The 21,929-nt window shown below is 42.6% G+C and overlaps 1 protein-coding gene across 2 annotated transcripts in view; it reads right to left on the bottom strand.

The window, feature by feature from the left end:
- Positions 1 to 21,929, bottom strand: part of adck1 (aarF domain containing kinase 1) — a 223,748-nt gene that overhangs the window by 55,312 nt on the left and 146,507 nt on the right. The window lies entirely within an intron of this gene.

The raw sequence follows: 21,929 nt of genomic DNA, 5'->3' as shown, positions 1-21,929 counted from the left end.
AGCATGGGTGTACTGAAGGGCCTGCTCTCTCTCTCATTCTCACTAACAATTCAATGGCAAGACATGCACTAATAAATACACTGAATGGACAAAAGTATTGGGACACCTGCTCATCCACTAGATTTTGGAGGAGCACTGCTGTGAGGATTTGAATGGATTCAGCAACAAGAGCGTTAATGAGGTCAGGATGTTGGATGATCACCACCTCACCTCATCATTCCAGAGAACACAGTTCTTCCAATGCTCCACAGCTCAATGCGGGGGGCTTAATACGCCTCTAGCCCACGCCTGACATTAGGAGGGATGATGCCAATAGATTCATGTTCATCTGCTCCAGACAGTCCTATTCTATTGTCAATACTTCTCTACATGGACTAGACAAGCTGTGCGTGTCTGTGTGCATTTGCACAACTGTGTCAGTAACAGGCGCAACTTAAAGTAGCTGAATGCAGTCATTAGAAGGGGTGTCCACAAACATTTGGACATATGCAGTACGTTTTTCAGTTCTTGTGGTCAATGGTTGTCCACTCGTCTTTGCAGAAGAGCTGTTCTTGGGTTGGCAATGTGTTCATTTCATGTAAAGCAGTTACAGCCATTTTTCTCTGTACATACACACACACACACACACACACTATATAGGTAATATAGGTTAAAAAAAAAAAGTATTGGGACACCTACACAAGCTTCTTAGGCATTTATATGGAGCTGGTCTCCCTTTGCAGCTCTAACAGCGGCAGCAGGTCTGGAGCTGTGCAGTTATGGAGTCAGTTCTGCAGCTGAGCTCAGCACTCGGCCCTGACCCCGCTCTGTAACTTTACGTGGTCTGACAGACACTCAGTGGCTGAGCTGCTCTCTGTGAGCTGTTCCTCCTAAACTCTTCCACTGTTCAATAATAACACCACTCACAGCTGATGGAGGAAGATCTAGGAGGGAGGAAATTTCACCAGCTGACTGGTTGTTGTTGTTGATGCAGCGGTGTCTCCTATTACATACAGAACCACGCTGGAGTTCAGTGAGCTCTCCAGAACCTCCTATTCTTCCACTAATGTGTGTAAGAAAGGCAGACTGCATGGCTAGGTGCTGATAGGTCTGCAGAACTTGTTTTCACTCATAAAACTCATCTGGCTTGTCTAGATGTTCTATAACATACTAATATTCTAGGCTTTTTTGATGAGTTCATTGGTAAAATTTCTTTCTCATGGTTATTCCATGAAGAGTGGCTAATGCAAGCAATGCTGCACAGTGAAATAGTGCTCCACCAGTCTCGACTAGCTCAACTTTGAAGCAAGTTTTTGTCAGTTTTGATTTGCCATTCTTACCAGCATATGAGCAGTTCTCTCTGAGCTTGTTTTTGGTCTTCGGGATCTCATTTTGAGCTCCAGAGTTCCTCTGAACTGCAGTTTCTATAACTTCCAAGCTGACTATAACTATTGCAAGCTGAAAACGCATGGCTGTCTTATTATAGACAATATTTCGATACATTTTCTGATCTATGAGCATTTACATTTACATTTAAGGCATTTAGCGACTTACAAAAGTGCTTTACTATTTACCCAAGAAAAACCTCAGCTAGTTTAAATAGACTAATAATTCAAAGATCCTCTAAGTTTAGACTCTACTAAACACAAGTCAGTAAGGAGACCACTCTGCTATTCGCCCAAGTACTCTCAGAAGAGGAGGGTCTTCAGTCTGGGTTTGAAGACAGTGAGCGACTCTGCCGTTCGGACACCCAGGGGAAGCTCGTTCCACCACTTTGGTGCAGGACAGAAAAAAGCCTGGACGCTTAGCAGTAATGAACGCTGATATGATACTCATACGTGAATAGCCAGATCATAAGTCATCCCACCAAAATGGGCACAGTTGGCTAATCATGCTGAGGAAACTGTGCTGGGCAGGGTCTGAACTGTTCCTCTCTGTACTTGTAACCATTCAGCCCTACAGTGGTCAATGTAAGGCCAATGTAAGTGTCCGCTGTTGACCTCAAAATGTACTAAACCAAACACAGACACACACACACACACAAATAAAAGTGTGTGTTCCTTGGAGCTGAGTCATTGTGAAGAACCATGTGAAAGGATGTGATGCATGGGCAATTACTGAGCGCTGACGCACGATGGCTTTGTTTTAGAGAGAAGCCCTGGACCTGTATCGTCATTCTAGAAATGTAAAACAACCATGACTCACTCAAACCCTGCTGCTTTATGCCTTTATATATCACTTTAAGTACTACAGAAACACTGCAGCTGTAGACATCACTAATAGAATGTGTGGATAATGAACTCTTTCTTATTTGACTCTCTAGGACAGTTAGTTCACTCACAGAAGTTGAATTCATCACTGGCAATGAAACAAAACAGCTCAAATTTCAATATTATTATTATTTTTTTTTACAAGCTCACTGAAACAAGCAGAGCAATTATTCCAAATACGCACACTGTGAATTCAGGTAACAGGGTTATGAGCACTCAAGGCTCACTGATGTGATCTACAAAGGCCCCAACTCACAACTTACTGGACTTAAAGGACCTGCTGCTAATGTCTTCGTGCCAGACACAACAGGACACCTTCAGAGGTCTTGTGGAGGCTGTTCCAAGGTGAAGGACCCTTCATATACAGCCATTAATGCAGCCAACATTCGGAGCAATTTGGAGGCCACAACTGAAGCATCCCACAGCACCAAGAAAATGTTGGAAAACTAAGTCTCCAGAGCAAAGTTCGTTAAATGTTAGTTCATATCATTCTAATACTAATAATTCCCATGAAGAAATGCAACAACACAAGTTACCCGCCTCAACTGCAAGAGGCGAGACCTTTCCGGTGACGCCACCACGTACCCTGGTTAGTCAGTTCCATCTGTGTGACCAATAGCACACTACTAAGAGTCTTCATAGGACAGTCTTACAGAGAACCCACCCTCCCATTGTGGCAGCCTTGACTTTGGAACGTAGCTAATGCCTTGAATGCTCAGATTGGTCGTGGCGGCACAGCTGGGAATTCTCAAAATTAGGCAGGTGGTATTAATGTTATGGCTGATCTTGGTGTATCATATAGGAGGGTGCTGTCATCATCTCCTCTCCAGCACAGTATGGCCAATACTGTATCAATAGGATCACTATCACTGTAGTATATTTAGTCTAAAGGAGACCAACAGTCTGCAGTAAGAGTAATCTGCTCAGGTTTCCTCCCTGTGAACCTTCTGTCATTCCTGAACATTAGTCTGCAGCCGCTACAGTAAAGGCACAGGACGGATGCAGACTCTATGGCCTGCATTTCCATTAATCCACTAGTGATGAAAAATAGAGATTAAAAACTATAGATGAACTATTTCATCATGTCATTTTCATCAATCATTTTGAGCAAATCTAACGACCGAAAGCAATTCAGTCATACAAGTAATCAACCAGTTTCTATAAACAGTGCTGTGTAGTCAGGCAGTGTACACAATATGGAGAAAAGGGACCTATAGGCCAGCCCCTGGAAAACAGTCCCACAGCATGATCCCTCCTCAACCAAACTTTACAGTCAATACAATGCAGTCAGGCAGGTAATGTTCTCCTAGCAATCGCCAAACCCAGACTCATCCACCCAGACTGCCAGATAGAGAAGAGTGATTCGCCATTCCACAGAACAGGTTTCCACTGCTGTACTGAAATAATATATTTGGATCTTGGAAATGACAATTTTACAAAAGTAGGAAAAAAACTTCTTAACTTGGAAGTCAATGTGGGGGTTTTACTCCCAGTCATTTTGGAGCATTTTCATTGGTCCGTTCATCATGACATTGATTGATAACTGGCAGATATACAGCAAAAAGCTTTACTGTAAATTAATATTATCTCAAACTATCATATAAACTATCATATGCCTCCCCATGTCAGTCTCTATTGATTGCCTTTTAGACACTGTAACAGTCCCATTGCAATACTCTGGACCAAAATCAAAGTGGCAAAGTTCACAACATACTACCTCTACCCTCTACCCTGTTCTGCTGTCAACATCTGCAACAAGCTGCTCTGGCCCTGTACAGATCGATGCTGTCAGCTGGAAAGGGTGTCGGGGAACTGGCAGTTGTTAGTCAGCTAGCCTTAATTCCCCATAATAACCACCAAACAGTGAGTGATGCATCCTGGGATGACGAAGGACCCTGAAGGCCTGATTGAGGATGCGGTGGCAGGAAGAGGAGTTTTAGCATGCCAATAAACACTTTGAGATGCAGCTTATAAGGACCTCATCAACAATGCCCTTGGAGAAAATGAGCTTCCATACACTTTCCAAAGCTGGAGCCGTGCTCCGAGGGTATGCAAACGGGAGATTAATAGGAGTTGTGTGAAAGTGAACTTGCTGAAGGGAAGAAAAAACAGTGGCGCCGATTTAAAGGTGGAGTGTTATAGGTCTGAAGCAGCATCATCATCATCATCATCCTCCAACAGCGCACAGCCCCCTCAGATGATTAAATACAATTAGATTTGCCCACAGACGAATTTAGATGTGAAGCATGAACACGTAACGCTTAATGACGCTATCTAAATTCAAGGTTACGGCAAAAAAAACAGCAGAATTTAAGATAAATCTCCTTTACAGTCGAAAAGAATACAAATGACACAATTTAACCTAGAAATAAAACAAAACTGAACAATAAAGGCTGTGTTTACATGCACACTAATAATACACTACATGTCCAAATACTTGTGGACACCCCTTCCAATCAATGCATTCAGCTACTTTAAGTTGCACCCATTGCTGCTGATACAGATGTGCAAATGCACACACACACACACACACACACAGCATGTCTAGTCCCTATCGAGAAGTACTGCCAATAGAATAGGACTCTCTAGAGCAGACTGCCACTAACTGCCACTAAATGCTGCCTAATGCCAGGCTAGAGGGGTATAAAGCCCCCCAACATTGAGCTGTGGAGCAGTGGAAGAACTGTGTTCTGAGTAATGAAAACAGGCTTAACGTATATAAATATGATATGATATTTGCAGTTATCATATTAACAACTAGTAACAGTCATGTAAACAGTACATAAAGAAACTGGATTAGAGCCACGTTCCGTTTTTAAGAAATCTGAATTATAGGTGCTTAATTAGGTTTTCCAGATCCTGTTTGGCTCTTTTTGCACTAACATCTGGTCACCATAGATGCAGTATATTAACACTTGTTCCTTTTAAATGTAGCCCCAGTATCCGGATATTGATTAGATCTAAATTCCAAGGCTATTTCTGAAGGCAGCTGCCCGTGGCATAGCTGAATAATGACAGGTTATGGAAATGAACTGTCGAGCATCCTGAGCAGCTGCATCACTGCCTGGTTTGGGACCTGCACAGTCTCTGACCGCAAGACCCTTCAACGCATTGCGAGGACAGCTGAGAGGATCATCGGAGTCATGGACATTTACACTTCCCGCCGCAGCAACCAGCATTGTGGATGACTCCACCCACCCTTCACACAGACTGTTCTCCCTCCTGCAGTTAGGAAGAAGGTACCGCAGCATCCGGTCCAACACGACCAGACTCTGCAATAGCTTCTTCCCCCAAGCCATCAGACTTCTCAACTCCAGAGACTGAACTGATGGTTTTCCTGTTTCATGCACACACACACACTCTCTCTCTCTCATTCACCAACCATTTACCCCAATAGGGGTAATAGGGGAAGCATTTTGCACTAATAACTATACTACCTCACTGGACTCAATATATTTTCAATATTTATTACACACTGCATAATTTGCACACTACCCCTAATTATTTATTATTCTCTGTCTGTACTGTGTTGTGTTGTCTGTCTGCACTTGTACTGTGTTGCACTTGTGTTCTGTATACACTGTGTCTATGTTGCACCATGGTCCTGGAGGAACGTTGTTTGGTTTCACTGTGTACTCTGTATGTAGTTGAAATGACAATAAAAACTCACTTGACTTGACTTGAACCTCAAACACTGCTGTTCCTCCTTTACTTTAAAAGAAAGTCCGGCAGAACCAAAACAAAGCTAAAAAAAAAAACAGGCCAGTTCCAAAACCCCGAAACTGTTACATCACAGTCTTGACTTGTTACATTTATACCTCATAAACTCCACCTACTAGAAACAGTAAAACAGAACATCGACTTCTGGAGAATACGGTGTAGTCAACATTGCTTAATTGAAAACAAGGTAAACAGTGTGTAAAGCTCACTCCCAACAGTTCATTCCCCTGGAAAAACAAGAAAACTGATGAAAATGGCATTTACTGCATGTTGGAAGCAAACACTCCAGTTGTTTGTGTGACCTGGTATTTCATACAGGTAAGACTGGAGCGCATACACTCCTAATGCGCTACTTTTCCCACCACTTAGGATTCTGCTCAGTCGGGCTCCCTTGGTAGGAGGGCAGGCGCTAACCCATGTAATTTTGATTACTACCTAGGGAAGCATGTAGTAGTTTGGTTTTCATCTATTTCTGTAGCAGACGTATATTTATATTTAGCCTTAGAGAGCAGGCGAGCGCGGTTATTCCATCGTGTTGTTTTCTTCACCGTCGTCCACAGTTTGATTTTCCCAGAGTGGTACTTGCATTCTGCAAATTATATCAAAATATGTAAATAGACTACAATAATTTGTTAAGTGTGTGTGTCTGTGTGTGTGTGTGTGTTTTGGTGGGTAATGTTAAAAAAATCTTGCAAAGCTCTTGTTTGTCTTTTCCTCACTGCTTTCATGTAAGATGTTCATTAGTCTAGGGCTAAAAATAAAGTGATTAATGAGAGAGGCGGGAAGCTCTTTTTTTTAGTAGTGGGCTGAAGATTGTGTTAACACACACACACACACACCAAAGTCCAATCATAACACATTATATTTTCACATGTGTATGAAAATCATGAATTATGTCTAGTTTAAAACCATAAAAGTTCTAAAGTAAATATTAGTAATTTAACATCGCCTGGGGCTTCAGTGGGACTGTTGCCTGTACTTAGAAAGAAATCTGGGAAATCTGGGTAATACTTTATATGAAGGCTACCTCCATAAAAACTCCATTAAACATGTGTAAGCATTAAGTAGCACAGATGAAAGTAATACCAGAGTGTGTAAGCACTTCCTTATTCTCAAAATATGACATACAACACTTACTTACTGAAGTAACTGCTGGGATAATGGAGCTTAATACTGCTTATAACACTGCTATGAAGTACAGTTTACAAGGACTCTAGGTCATAAGGCTATGTTCACATTACACGCCTCAGAAATTGGCCCAAATCAGATGTTTTCCCCTTATATATGATACAGATGTGGTATCTGTGTGGCAGAGTGAACAGCAAAAACACCCCGAATCTGACATTTTCAGGTCCATGAGGCCTGATTTCCATAGCAACCCTAATTCCTTACCTTAATCCTAACCTTCACATAACTGCTGCTCTCTAGTATTTAACCACACCATATTCTCCAGAAGTGCATGTCGAGTTTTACTGTTTAGTAGGTGAGTTTATGAGGTGTAAATATAATGAGTCGAGACTGTGATGTAACAGTTCTGGGGTTTTGGAACTGGCCTGTTTTATAGCTCAGTTTTGGTTCTGCTGGATTTGCTTTGGGACACTTTCATATGTGGCACCGAAATCTAATACATATCCGATTCACCGCGATGCGACTCGGTCTGACCAGCCAAATCGGAATTCAACTTTTCTGTCAATTCAACTCGACATTCTTCAGAGCTCAGGCTAGATGCTGTACTTTGAACCGTAGGTCCTGTTGGAGGCCACTTTATACACCTTGAGGTCTCTGCTCTTGGACTGAACGTGCTAGAGCGGCACGACCTGGCCATGTCGGTCAGTTATTCCACTTGTAAATGATCCTCTGCATCTACGAGCTTCTTTCTGAAGGCCTCAGAGAGCTCTCTGGATCTGGCCATGGTGACCTTCTTCACCACTCACTTCAACTTCAATCAGAGCAGACCAGACTAAAGTCTGAGGGTTAAATAAGACAGACCCCTCCAGAATAATCCTCTCCAACCATGTTCTGATCATCTGCAGCTGATGTTCTGCTCTGGATTCTACGCCTCTTAGTACTGGTCACATAAAGATCATCATCAATGTCATCAGTTTTTTTTTTTTTACAGAGGTTCTCACAGGGTGTCCTAATTAATGCGTGTTGGGTTTATCCAGTTTTGCGTACCACAGACTGATCTGGGATTACAGTAGTGAGCTGTAGGTGTAAGTGCAAACACACTTGTTCAGACAGTTCGGTTCTGTGTGAACATTTCTGTGTGCGAATCACAGGTAAAGCATCGCCGGACAAAAAGGCTCAGCTCAGATTTTGTGTAAAGAGAGGTAGGTTACACTTCATGCTCCAGCAGCCCCTTAAACCCAACACACACACACACACACTCTCTCTCTCTCTTTCTCTCTGTGTACACAGCCAAGCTAACTGAAGCTGCTGGCGAGAGGCAACATCACAACAACAAATATTTGCCATTGATTAGAGGGCGCATCAATGAAGTGCGAAATTAGCTTGCAGTGTGGTGACAAAGGTCTTCTGCTCCACTCACTCCACCCATCCTTCTCTCTCCCTCTTTCTCTCTCCCTGGTGACTTTCCAGGATCCTTCACTTCACTCCTCTTCTCTTCGCTCGGCATCTGGAGTGGCTGGTGTAGGGGTGTGTGTGTGTGTGTGTGTGTGTGTGTGTGTGTGTGTGTGTGTGTGCGCGCATGCAGAGAATAAATCATATTTTCTGTCCCATTTCACCAGGCTGATGAGTCCGTTTCCCCGCCAGCATCCGCCGAGACACGAGGGATGATCCACACACACTGACAACTTCACCAGCGCTGCATACCAAAGCAGCATCACACAGTTTAAGGGTGTGTGAGAGTATTTGTGTGTGTGTGTGTGTGTGTGTGTGTGTGCTGGGCAGTGGGGTGGGGCTTCCCTGCTGGCAGTTAACGTCTGCACTGTTAAAAGTACAAGATCTTAAGGTGCTTTGAGGAACCTTCAAGGTTCTTCCTTTGGAGGTTCTTCAACTTGAAACTGTGGTGGAACCTCTTAGGGTGCGCTTTGAGGAACCTTCAAGGTTCTTCCTTTGGAGGTTCTTTAACTTCCTTTGGAAGTTCTTCAACTTGAAACTATGGAGGAACCTCTTAAGGTGCTTTGAGGAACCATCAGGGTTCTTCCTTTGGAGGTTCTTCAACTTGAAACTGTGGAGGAACCTTTTAAGGTGCTTTGAGGAACCTTCAAGGTTCTTCCTTTAGAGTCTCTTTAACTTGAAACTGTGAAGGAATCTCTTAAGGTGCTTTGAGGAACTTTCAAGGTTCTTCCTTTGGAGGTTCTTTAACTTCCTTTGGAGGTTCTTCAACTTGAAATTGTGGATGAACCTCTTAAGGTGCTTTGAGGAACCTTCAAGGTTCTTCCTTTGGAGGTTCTTCAACCTGAAACTGTGGAGGAACCTCTTAAAGTGCTTTGAGGAACCTTGAAGGTTCATCAAAGCACCTTAAGAGGCTCCTCCACAATTTCAAACTTTTAAAAATCGAGGAGTTCTTAAAGCGAGGCCATAGAAGAACCATGTTCTGCTCCATGAAGAACCATTTCTGTAACAGAGAGTTAAGGAGTGTGCAGAACCTTTAAATAGGTCATTTGCACAACATTTACATACATCATAAATATGTTCCTCCTCAATTACCCAACCCACTCGTTAGTACTCTCCCCCATCACATGTAATGCTCCCTGACCAATGCCTCCTCTGACACATGCACAACCAGCCACTGCCTCTTGTCGACCTGCCACTGATGCAACATCACCGGACAGCCAATGCGCTTGGAGAAGAGCGCCAGGTACCCAGCTCTGATTCATTAGCTAGCAGATGCTCGAAAGTGATGTGGGGAGAGAGAGTGAGCCATCTTGCCACCCAGAGATAGCAAGCCCTGTGCTGCTGATGGCAGGCAGCATGACCCGGGATTTAAACCAGCGATGATCCTCGGGTCATAGTGGCAGCCCTTGGTTCGTTATGGAACCAATAATGGTTCTACTATGGCATTGTTCTAAATGACTTCACCAGAAATATATATAACCAGTATTACCAGCAACTCTAGAACACTACAAAACTGCATGGATCCTAAAATAGACAAGTAACAAGGAACAAGTAACTAATTTAATTCTCATTTTGCTGTTTTTACATTTACAGCTTTAAGTATTTATGCTACATCACCCAGCCTTCGATTAGCGCAGAAGAGGATTCCGTCAAGTGTGTGTGGAGTGTGTGCTTTTGAAGCATTCTGTGTTCACACATCCCTCTAACGCTACTCACGCTGCAGGGCAGGGGGGTGAGGGGTGGTTTAGAGAGAGGAACAGCCACGGGACAGTTCCTTTCAACAGCACGCTAAAAATAGCCAGCCCAGCACAGGAGAGTATAACAGGAGAGGAGGAAAGGCCCAACGCTCCTACTGTTCCTTACACAGCTCAGCCTCGTACACTGCATCTGTGATGTGGGTCACAGCAAAGGTCAGAAGAGAAGGGAAGAGAAGGGAAGAGGAGAGAGGAGAAGAGAGGAGAACAGGAGAGAGAGGAGAAGAGAAGAGAGGAGAAGAGAAGAGAAGAGAGGAGAAGAGATGAGAAGAGATGAAGAGAAACAGACAGATGAAGAGAAGAACAGGACAGAAAGTGAGAAGAGAGGAAAAGAGGACAGGACAGAAGAGAGACAAGAGGAGAAGAGAAGAGGACAGGAGAAGAGAAGAGAAAGGAGAAGACTAGAGAAGAGAAGAGAGGAGAAGAGAAGAGAGAAGAGGAGAAGAGAAGAGAGAAGACTAGAGAAGAGAAGAGAAGAGAGAAGACTAGAGAAGAGAAGAGAGGAGAAGAGAAGAGAGGAGAGGAGAGGAGAAGAGAGAAGACTAGAGAAGAGAAGAGAGGAGAAGAGAAGAGAGAAGATTAGAGAAGAGAAGAGAAGAGAAGAGAAGAGAGAAGACTAGAGAAGAGAGGAGAGGAGAAGAGAAGAGAAGAGAAGAGAGAAGACTAGAGAAGAGAGGAGAGGAGAAGAGAGAAGACTAGAGAAGAGAACAGAGGAGAAGATAAGAGACGAGAAGAGAAGAGAAAAGACTAGAGAAGAGAGGAGAGGAGAAGAGAAGAGAGAAGACTAGAGAAGAGAACAGGAGAGAAAAGAGAAGAGAAGAGAAGAGAAGAGAAGAGAGGAGAAGAGAGGAGAAGAGACGAAAAGAGAGGAGAAGAGAAGAGAGGAGAGGAGAAGAGAGAAGACTAGAGAAGAGAAGAGAGGAGAAGATAAGAGAAGAGAAGAGAAAAGACTAGAGAAGAGAAGAGACGAGAAGAGAAGAGAGAAGACTAGAGAAGAGAAGAGAGAAGACTAGAGAAGAGAACAGGAGAGAAAAGAGAAGAGAATAGAAGAGAAGAGAAGAGAGGAGAAGAGAAGAGAAGAGAGGAGAGGAGAGGAGAAGAGAAGAGAGGAGAAGAGAAGAGAGGAGAGGAGAAGAGAGAAGACTAGAGAAGAGAAGAGAGGAGAAGAGAAGAGAAGAGAAGAGAAAAGACTAGAGAAGAGAAGAGACGAGAAGAGAAGAGAGAAGACTAGAGAAGAGAAGAGACGAGAAGAGAAGAGAGAAGACTAGAGAAGAGAGGAGAAGAGAAGAGAAGAGAAGAGAAGAGAGGAGAAGAGAAGAGAGGAGAAGAGAGGAGAAGAGACGAGAAGAGAGGAGAAGAGAAGAGAGGAGAAGAGAAGAAAAGAGAGGAGAAGAGAAGAGAAGAGAGGAGAGAGGAGAAGAGAAACGGACAGATGAAGAGAAGAACAGGACAGAAAGTGAGAAGAGAACAGGACAGATAAAGAGAAGAGAGGAGAAGAGGACAGGAGAAGAGTGGAGGACAGGACAGGACAGAAGAGAAGAGTAGAGAACAGGACAGGAGAAGAGTAGAGAACAGGACAGAAGAGAAGAGGACAGGACAGAAGAGAGACAAGAAGAGAGGAGAAGAGTAGAGGACAGGAAAGAAAAAGCGTAAAGAGGGAGAGGAGACGTCTGTTACTGTTTCCAAGGACACTCAAAGAAATCCACCCATACCGGCTCTGCCCATGACATCAGTGCACCATCCACAGAACAGCAGTCAACCTGACACACTCTGCCCTAACACCATTACACACAAAAAACTGAAAAAGAAGAGAGAGAGAGAGAGAGAGAGAGAGAGAGAGAGAGAGGGAAAGAGAGAGGGGGAGAGACTGGCTCTGTTGGAGAGGCCAACTGTAGGGAACAGCAGATCATTTCTACCTGCACATTACCTGAACACAGCTGGCCTGTCGCATCCCACTAGATTGAATTTTTCCGAAGGGACAACGCAATTACATCTACTGGGGCCTGCGACACGGAATAAAAGCACTCTCCATATGGCCCTCCTCCGTCACCTGAGCGAATATCGGGCCATTGTGGCGAGGCAGAAGGACAGTGCACAAAACGGATTACAAAAAAGTCTCTTTCTCTCCTTCACTGCACCAGCTGGATGACTTGCTTTCTGGAGTGGTTTCTCCTCTGTGATGCTGACCAGCCTTGAGTGTCTTCAATTCAGGAAAACCGTAGTTCAGTGTGAAATGTGCTGTTCTAGAGAATCATACCGAGTCGGATTAGGTCATAGTGGTGGTGAAGGGAACAAGACGTCTGCTCAAATCCTACCTGATGCTTGAGCCTGAGTTTCATGGCAGTTTGGCAACATATTTAAATAGATATGTAGGTGATGTGGATAATACTGATTATCTTCATCTACAGTGACATCTGTACCAAACCAAACTGTGATGGCTAGTGGGGCAGTGGTGGCTCAGCGGTTAGAGTGCCGGGCTATCGATAACAGGGTTCGATTCCCAGGCTCAGCAAGATGCCACGGTTGGGCCCTTGAGCAAGGCCCTTCACCCTCTCTGCTCCCCGGGCGCTGGAGTTGGCTGCCCACCGCTCTGGGTGTGTGTGTGTACTCACTGCCCCTAGTTCACTAGTGTGTGTGTGTATGTTCACTACCACAGATGGGTTAAATGCGGAGGACACATTTACAAATATGTGCACCTTTAGAGGATGACTGGGTCAGAACATCTCCAATACATCAGGCCGGCTGTTCCTGGTATGCAGTGGTACCTACCAAAAGCCCTCCAACTAAAGATTACTGGTGAATTGGGGTGGGTGTAGAGACCAAGGACTAGCCTATCAGGTCGATTTACACAGAAGAGCTACTAAAGCATGGATTACTAGAATAAGGGGTCCAGGCCTCGATGGGTTAGACCTGCTTGAAGGCATGAGGGGGACCTCCACAATTTAGATTAGCTTAGATTAGACTCTAATCTAAGACTTTACTGTCATTGTGCAGAGTTAGGGTTGCAAAGGGGTGGAAATTATCAGATACATTTCCAGTAAGTTACCATGAACTTTCCATGGAAACTTGGGAATATTCCAAAATGTACACTTTCCATGGAACTTTTGGGAACCATAGGAATTTAGGGGAATGTGGTGGTATATAGGCAGGTGGTTATAGTGTTATGACGTAAAGAAATACAAGCATTATGCAGGAATCTTGAGATAATAGTCCAACTCCCTCGTATTCAGCTAAAAGCACAACCCTGCAAAAATAGACCAGCAAAGCCCCCTTAAAAGTTGCAATCAAAAAATACTCCTTTTTTTTTACCCATGCCTAGATCCCTGCACAAATCATAGAGCCCTATCAGGCATGCCCGACGTTCTTGCACAGTCCCAACGACTGTATCTGATTATTTGCCATTGGATTTAACTGTCTTTCAAAAAAGCTGATTTATTCAACCCTTCCTGTTGTAATCTGCCCAGGTCGTGAGCTGATCAATACTGGGCAAGCCAAGGAGAAAGGCTTTTAACAGGGCACAGCACTAAATCTAATGAGCGCGCTCTGCAAGCCTGGCACATGAGCGGCTGAACTGGCAGATATCTGCGGCAGATAAGAGTGCATCGGTCACCACAGCTACGCCCTCCCTCCAGCACCACCTGAAACAATGGGTTTTCATCAGCGTCGTGACTTTCTGCTCCTCCCTGGGGTAGAGCAAGGCTTTGCTGTGACTTCCTCGCGCCGAGAAGCAGTCCGAAAAGAAGCGCTTTGACCTTAAAGGAGGCGGCGGAGGTCAGGCACGTCCGGCTACAGCGGCTGTGTGGACTTGCAGGTAGGTAGGAAGTACTGGGGGAGTTGTGTTAATGGCCTGGGCTGAGATTTAGGTACTCTGAGGAGTGTTTGTTTCAATCTGCAGGCATGTCATCCACTCCCAGACAAGCTGTCTCCTCTAATATCTCACCTCCGCCGTGCTTGTCAGCTGGGATTTCCTGTTAGGACGCCTCTGTTTGACCTAAATACTGACAACTGCAACACACAGCAGCCGCAGCCTCCCTGACAAAAACACACAGGCGCGGCGAGCGGCCCCGTCCTGCCAATTTCAGCACTGTCCATTAGAAAAGAAAACGTGCGCCTGGTGTTAATAATAACAATTACAGGCTGTATCATTACGCACAGGCCTCTTTTCCATACCGCGACGGCCTTAGTTCTGCTGTCATGGCCGTACAAACAGCAGGCGCGCAGGAACACGGATCAAAGTCACCTTAGAAAAGAAAAGCAAGGAGACAGCCAGGCAGGCAGGCCATGCAGCAGCAAACGGCAGCAAAAGCCCTCCATTATGAGCCGCTAATGTAAAACAACAGCGAGCGCTGCGAGGAGGCCAGCTGCAGCCCCACTTCCCATTAATCACCACTCCAGCCCAGGAGCTGCCGACACGCATGGCAAACAAATTATCTCAAAGAGATGGCTGCCTTTACTAATGGCAATTAATTACGTCTATTCCATTTGTCATTTAGGGGCCAAAACAGTCATCTGGGTGTGTTGTGTACGTAGAAGAAGGGAGGCCGGCTTGCTTGCCGGTGATTCATTGTGCAGTGTCAGACCCATCAACGTCCCAGGCATGGCATGTGTGTGACAGCGCAGATCATGTGGACAGTGAAGCATGAGGAAGTGTTCTTGCCGGGTCTCTGCTTATGAAGGCCCCACAACATTACCAGTCGTATGCGTTAAACACACTATGTGTAGTGGAATGGAGGGTAACCACAGCTACAGAACCGTAGAACTGCATATTTGGTGAAAATGGTCAAAATAATATTGAAAATAATATTTCCATGAATAATTTTATGTTACTACACCATTATAACATGCTCTTAACTTCTGGTTTGTGATCTCAAGATAACAAAAGATGTTTTCTCATAATAATTTTTTGGAAAATGTATAAAGGTTGTGATTGACAGAATTCAAAAGCTAAAGATCATGAGAAAAACCAGCTGTGATCTCAGGAAAGCTGTGACTGTTCTCCTGACGAATCACCTTATTTAAAATAACGTAGGATATTGAACACAATACGTGTATATGAGTATTACTTGAAGAGCTCTAGTCAGAGTGCCACTATCATGCAAAATTGGCATGTCTAGAACCAACCTAGCCAATCACATTGCGAGATCGGAGCTAACTGTGGTATAATTTATTTCATTCTTATAATTCAAATTCATTTATTAAACTGCTTGGCTGGTTTATTTATAAAAAAGTATAAGATCAGATCAGAATCGGACACTATTCAGCTTTAACACACATATTATATATTAAAAAAGCAGAAAGGTTGTGATCGACAGAATTTGTTAGCTAAAGATCATGAGAAAAACCAGCTGTGATCTCAGGAAAGCTGTGACTGTTCTTCTGACGAATCACCTTATTTTCTTGAGATCACAGGAAAAGCAGAAACAGACTCTCTGGACCATCTCAACAGCATCTCTGTGATGGAGCAGCATCTGAACATTCAGTAGATCATCAAGAGGGTTTTACTGAAGACGTCTACTGAATTCAGCTGTTCTTCACTTCATTCGAAGAGTCCAGGTTTAGATCTGAGGACGTTCACCTGAGAAATCACTGATCACTGATCAGCTCTAATACAGACCATCTCACCCTCCTCTACCAGCTGCTCCTACTGACACCAGTCTGTAACTGGAGACTAACTGGAACTGGATTACGGCCAGGATGATGGTGGTTAGAATTAGGCCTTGGTTTAAGGTTAAGATTATAATTAGGATCAGGATGCGGGTAAGTATAATATACACACCAATTCAATTCAAAATGTATTTATATACGTAAATATAAATATATATATATATAGCGTCTTTCACAGCAAATCTCACAAAGCACTTTACAGAGATCCGGGTCCACGCCTCTTATAAGCAAGCATCACAATGGAGGTGGTAGTGACAGTGGCAAGCAAAAACTCCCTCATACTAAGAGGAAGAAACCTTGGTAGAAACCAAGACTCAGTCCGAGGAACCCATCTGCCTTAGGTCGACCCGCACAGCACAAACAAACAAACAAACAAACAAACAACCATCACACAAAGAACTAGACAGAGAGATAATGAAAGGCTAGAGCTAATGTAAGAACAGGTGTGACACCTGCTCAGCACCACCAGGGCAAGGGGTTAGGTTTTAGATAAGGCTGGGTTAGGCTTTTCTTAATGGAAGTAAAATATTATATATATATATATATATATATATATATATATATATATATATATATATATATACACACATATACATATATATACACACACACACACACACACATATATATATATATATATCAGTTTCTGTTTTTCACTTAATTTAAGGTCTGGATCGACATATTACTACAACCCATATAAGATATTAAACACACTATGTGTTTATGGCAGAGTATTACTTGAAGTGCTTTGGTGCAAAATTGACAAAATCTAGTATGTCTCTCGGCCAATCACATCGCAAGGTCAAAGCTAACCATGGTATAATTCATTTAATTCATGTAATTCACATTCATTTATTAAACTGCTTGGCTGGTTTATTTATAAAAGATACGATACGATCAGATCAGAATCGGACACTATTCAGCTTTAACATACTCTGATCAGATCAGAGGCCAAAACTTTTTTTTTGCTGTTTTTCACTTTTAACATGATGAGAATCTGAATGTCTTGATGAATGGACCAACAGAAATGCTAATTAATTAAAAATATTTTTTTACATTGACTTCCACTGAAAGGTAGGAAGTATTTCTCCTGTCCCGGGTGTGTAATGGTATGTGTATTTGCACTGTGGGAATTTTACTGGATGTACGTTTTTAAGCACTGCTATGGTAACTTTTCTCTCTCTCTGAATTCATACTGGATCGTGAGGTCCAAACCACGGCATGAATGGAAGATGGAAGTCAACAGAAGGAGACACGTAGCAGAACGAGAGAGAGAGAGAGAGAGAGAGAGACAGACAGAGAGAATGTATAATGATAATTCTCTCACACACACTCACTCACACACACTCTCACACACGAATCATTCTCCACCCTGAGAGTGCCCTGCTTTAGTGTGTGTGTGTGTGTGTGTGTGTGTGTGTGTGTGTACACAGGTTTTGTCATCCTGCCACACAGGACAAACAACAAGCAAACATGCGGCTCTACTTTCAGATTCAGCCGCGTTGGCACCGGGCACCGTCCCCAGAGAGCGATTACTGCTGTGTGTTCTGCTGAAGGGTTCAACTGCATGACCTTACAGCAAAGACTGCTGTTACACATTCCTCCTCTCGGACACACCAGGGCAGGAGAACTTCACAAGGAGAAAGAATCCAACTGCTGTTTCATTTCCCAGCAGCCCAGAGCACTTTAATTTATTTTTCTAATACATTCATTTATTATTTTATTATTATAATCGCTGTAAAGATCTGCGTGTTCTTTATGGGACACTACTGAATAGCCACTTCTTGGTAATACAATTTTGTCAGCTTCCCAAAAAAAAATAAAAATAAATTGCCACTTCTGTGTTTAACATGGTAGTAACTTCAGGCTCCAGCAGATGGCGCTGCAAGAGGATAATCGGGCTGTGAACACCTGCAGGTGTGTGATGGGATTCACAGATCGAGAAGAGGTAGTGCAGTGTCTCATTCGATGTGTGGAAATTTAGGCTGGAGGTGTCCTTTTATCGGAACTCCCCGTTCCACCTTAAATGAAGCCCTATTTAAGGTGGAATGGAGAGTTAGCAGTAGAAGCCTTGTTTTCAGTGAACTAATCAGTTCAAATAAAGCTCTTTTTTGACTTGTTCAGTGAAATAAGCTCACAAATGAACACTCCTCCGGGTAGTTTTTTTAAAAAATAGCGTCAGGCGGCAAGGTGGACAGAAAGTTCGGCTTAGCTCAGCTCAGGGCCTTGTCGTAAAGGTGACGCAGCGACGACAGACAGCGTGCAGAACAGCAGTTGAAGTGCATTTGTAAGTAAAATGTCAGTAAAGGATGATTAAACCTCTCTTCCAAAAAATGTTTCTCTATTTTCTGCCATTTTTTGCTCCAATACATGACTAATATAGCAGTTAGTTCCCAAACAACGAACGTCCCCAATATCGTCCACTTCCACGTAGTGTGCAGTTTTACTCTAGAGCTGCACGATGACAAAGCTGATGTTTAAAAACACACACTCACACACACACACACACACACACACACACACACACACACACACACACACTAAGTGATTTGACTGCAGTGTTTTAAAGGAAATGGCAAAGAATTAGTGACAAGCTCGAGTTACTCAATCTTTTTAAACTCAACACAGCCTGCGACTGTTTTATTGGATTTTAGTTAAGAATTTATTTCTGTTCCTGTTTAATTTAACTTTGTTTTACCATTATTATTTTATTTTTCCTAATTGTTATTTTTAGAGTTTCTTGTTTAATGCTTTTACATATTTATTTATTTATTTTTGCATTACCTATGTTATATATAAATAAAATCAAGAAATTGGTGAAGTAAAACAAGTCAAGCATAAAACAAAAGGTTATAATACATAATAATTATGATAGTTAAATCTAAGAGTAGAATTCAAATTTAAGCAAACCATAAAAATAGAAATACATTACATATATATATATATATATATATATATATATATATATATATATATACATACACACACACACACATTACATACATATAATGCTGATATATATTAAATTAACGCTGATATTTATGGAATTAACGCTGATATTCCATTCCATATATATCAGCCTTCATTAAATATTTCCTGTTTGGCTTGCCATAAAAATATGAACATATATATATCCATAATATAACAGATAGATATAGATATATATATAATGTATTTATTTTTTTTTTAATTTTAGCGTTTGCTTAAATTTGAATTCTACTCTTAGATTTACCTATCATAATTATTATGCATTATAACCTTTTGTTTTATTTCTTGATTTTATTTTCAATCTATATTTTACCTCGGCTACACTGTAAATGAGGGTCACCTGTAAAGTGCTCAGAGTTTAAATAAAGGTTAAACTGAACTGGACTGAAAATCTACAAAGCTCTCCTCATTGAAGTCTAGTATTATGTATTAACCCTTTAATGCAGCGAGGATTATTACACACTAAGGTGTATTACTCAGTAACTACAGGGACTTCTGTATAAAGTGGCAGGGCTATTCTCTGGTATTAAAAGTTTGCAATAAGACTTTTTTCCTTTTAATGGGTTTTAAGGGGTTAAGGGTGTTCCGCTTGAGCTATTTTGACCCCTGATCAAATCTGAGTTTAAATGAAGGTTTAATTGAATTGAACTGGGAGCTGAATGGTCAGGCAGGTCAACCAGACTGGACTGTAAGATGTTAAACACAAAAAGTTTAAAACAGTTTAAAAAAGTTTTCTCCAAACTAAATAAAGCAGTTTAAAATGTAGTCTTATTACAGTGAAACTGTTCACTAAAAATACAGTGATTTTTTTTTTTTTTTTACAGAAACACAAATATCGGGTTGGTAAAGGTCAAAGATCAGACAGTCAGCATTGGGGTACTTGGATCGGATCGGGGGCGGAAAACCCTTGATCTGGACATCCCTAAAGCACACAGCGGGAGATCACTCTTTAAAAAGTAAGGCCTCTCTTTCCTGGGCAAAACCAGTACGAGGTACAGCTCGGGAAGACATGGTCCTCGGTCACGAGCATAAACAGTTCCTTCAGCAGAGAGGAGAGGAAAGAAAATCAATATACATGATTACAAGCCTGATCAATAATCACTGAACAGCACAGAGGGTAATGCTAGCACTGATGGCACCATTACAATTTCAAACACACTGCACACACTCACTTTTACAGAAAACTTTAGTTTTGTAGATCTGGAGGGGAGAAGAGAGAGAAATACAAAACACCCACTCAAGCATTCTGAGCACGCCGGCAAAGCGAAGAGAGAAAAGTCTATTTCGGCCATCATCAATCTTTTGATTACTTACACGCCAGCTCCCACGCCGCGGCGCCGAGATGCCACAGCCGGTTAATAATTCTATCCATTTTCAAAAGAGGATTCCATCATTTATTAGGTCCCATATCTATCTCATCAGCTGTCTAATAACTCTCCTGATCATTGGCTAATGCCAGGCCCTGTCTCCTAGTCTGAGATTCGGCATGGCCACAGTGTTTGCTTTATTTACTTTAGTGAATGAACTGTGTTGTAAGGCAAGGCGGCGCTAATGAAAACCGCAGCGAGGCTAGTCGAGGTGGCAAGGGCCTGGTTCGGCTCTGAGGGCCAATATTGCTTCGCATGTAATCATTACAAATTATTCCAACCGCATTTGTGGCGAACGTCGGACATCTAGTTCAGAGAGTTGGGGGCACAGGGCTGGGGAGGGGGCGTCTAACTGTAAGACTATAAACATTAACCTTAATCAAATGAATATAATAAAATGTACGCATGGCTAAAGATATGTTTTAATGGTAATTACGGATTAATATGGGTCAGAAACTGTACGTACGGACATATACGTAGTAATGCTTAGTCAACATGTTAATTCAAATAGTGTCTAGTCCCTGTAGAGAAGTACTGCCAATAGAATAGGACTCTCTGGAGCAGATAAACATCATGGACCTGTTGTCACCATGCCTCCTAACGCCTGTCGTGGGCTAGAGGGGTATAAAGCCCCCCAGCATTGAGCTGTGGAGCAGTGGAACTACTGTGTTCTCTGGAGTGATGGTTGATGCCAATGCTCCATCCAATACTTTTGGGATGAGTCGGGGAGTTGTGGATGAGGTGGGGTGGTGATCATCCAACATCCTGATGTACAGTGAGTCCAAGAAGTATTTGATCCCTTGCTGATTTTCTTCGTTGGCCCACTAATAAAGACATGATCATTCTATACTTTTAATGGTAGATGTATTCTTACATGGAGAGACAGAATATTAAAAAGAAAATCCAGAAAATAAATCTAAGGAATATATATTAATTGATTTGTATTTCATGGAGTGAAATAAGTATTTGATCCCTTAGTATTCATTAGCAGTTCTGGCTTTTACAGACCAGTTAGACACTCCCAATCAACTTGTTACCTGACCTGAAGCCACCTGTTCTCACTAATCACTTGTGTGAAAAACACCTGTCCACAGAATCAGACAGATCACACAGATTTCAAGTCTCCAACATGGGTAAAACCAAAGAGCTGTCACAGGACCTCAGAGTCAGAATTGTTGACCTTCACAAAGCTGGAATGGGCTACAAAAAGATTAGTAAGGTGTTGGATGTGAAAGTAACAACTATTGGTGCAATTATCAGAAAGTTTAAAGAGTATAACATGACAATCAACAGACCTCGGCCCGGTGCTCCAAAGAAGATTTCGCCTCGTGGGGTGGCAATGATGCTGAGAACAGTCAGAAATCGTCCTGCAACCACTCGGCAGGAGTTAGCAAATGACCTGAAGGCAGCTGGGACCACAGTTTGCAAGGAAACAATTGGCAACACTTTGCGCAACAATGGATTCACATCCTGCAGTGCCCGAAAGGTACCCCTGCTGAAGAGAGCACATGTGGAGGCGCGCCTCAAGTATGCCAATGATCATTTGAAAGATGAACCAAGTTATTGGGAGAAGGTTTTGTGGTCAGACGAGACCAAAATTGAACTTT

Source organism: Salminus brasiliensis, chromosome 10 (assembly GCF_030463535.1).
Source record: "Salminus brasiliensis chromosome 10, fSalBra1.hap2, whole genome shotgun sequence".
Classification (NCBI taxonomy): Eukaryota; Metazoa; Chordata; class Actinopteri; order Characiformes; family Bryconidae; genus Salminus; species Salminus brasiliensis.
Note: the sequence above shows the minus strand (reverse complement) of the source record. Positions and strands in the feature narration are given on the sequence as shown.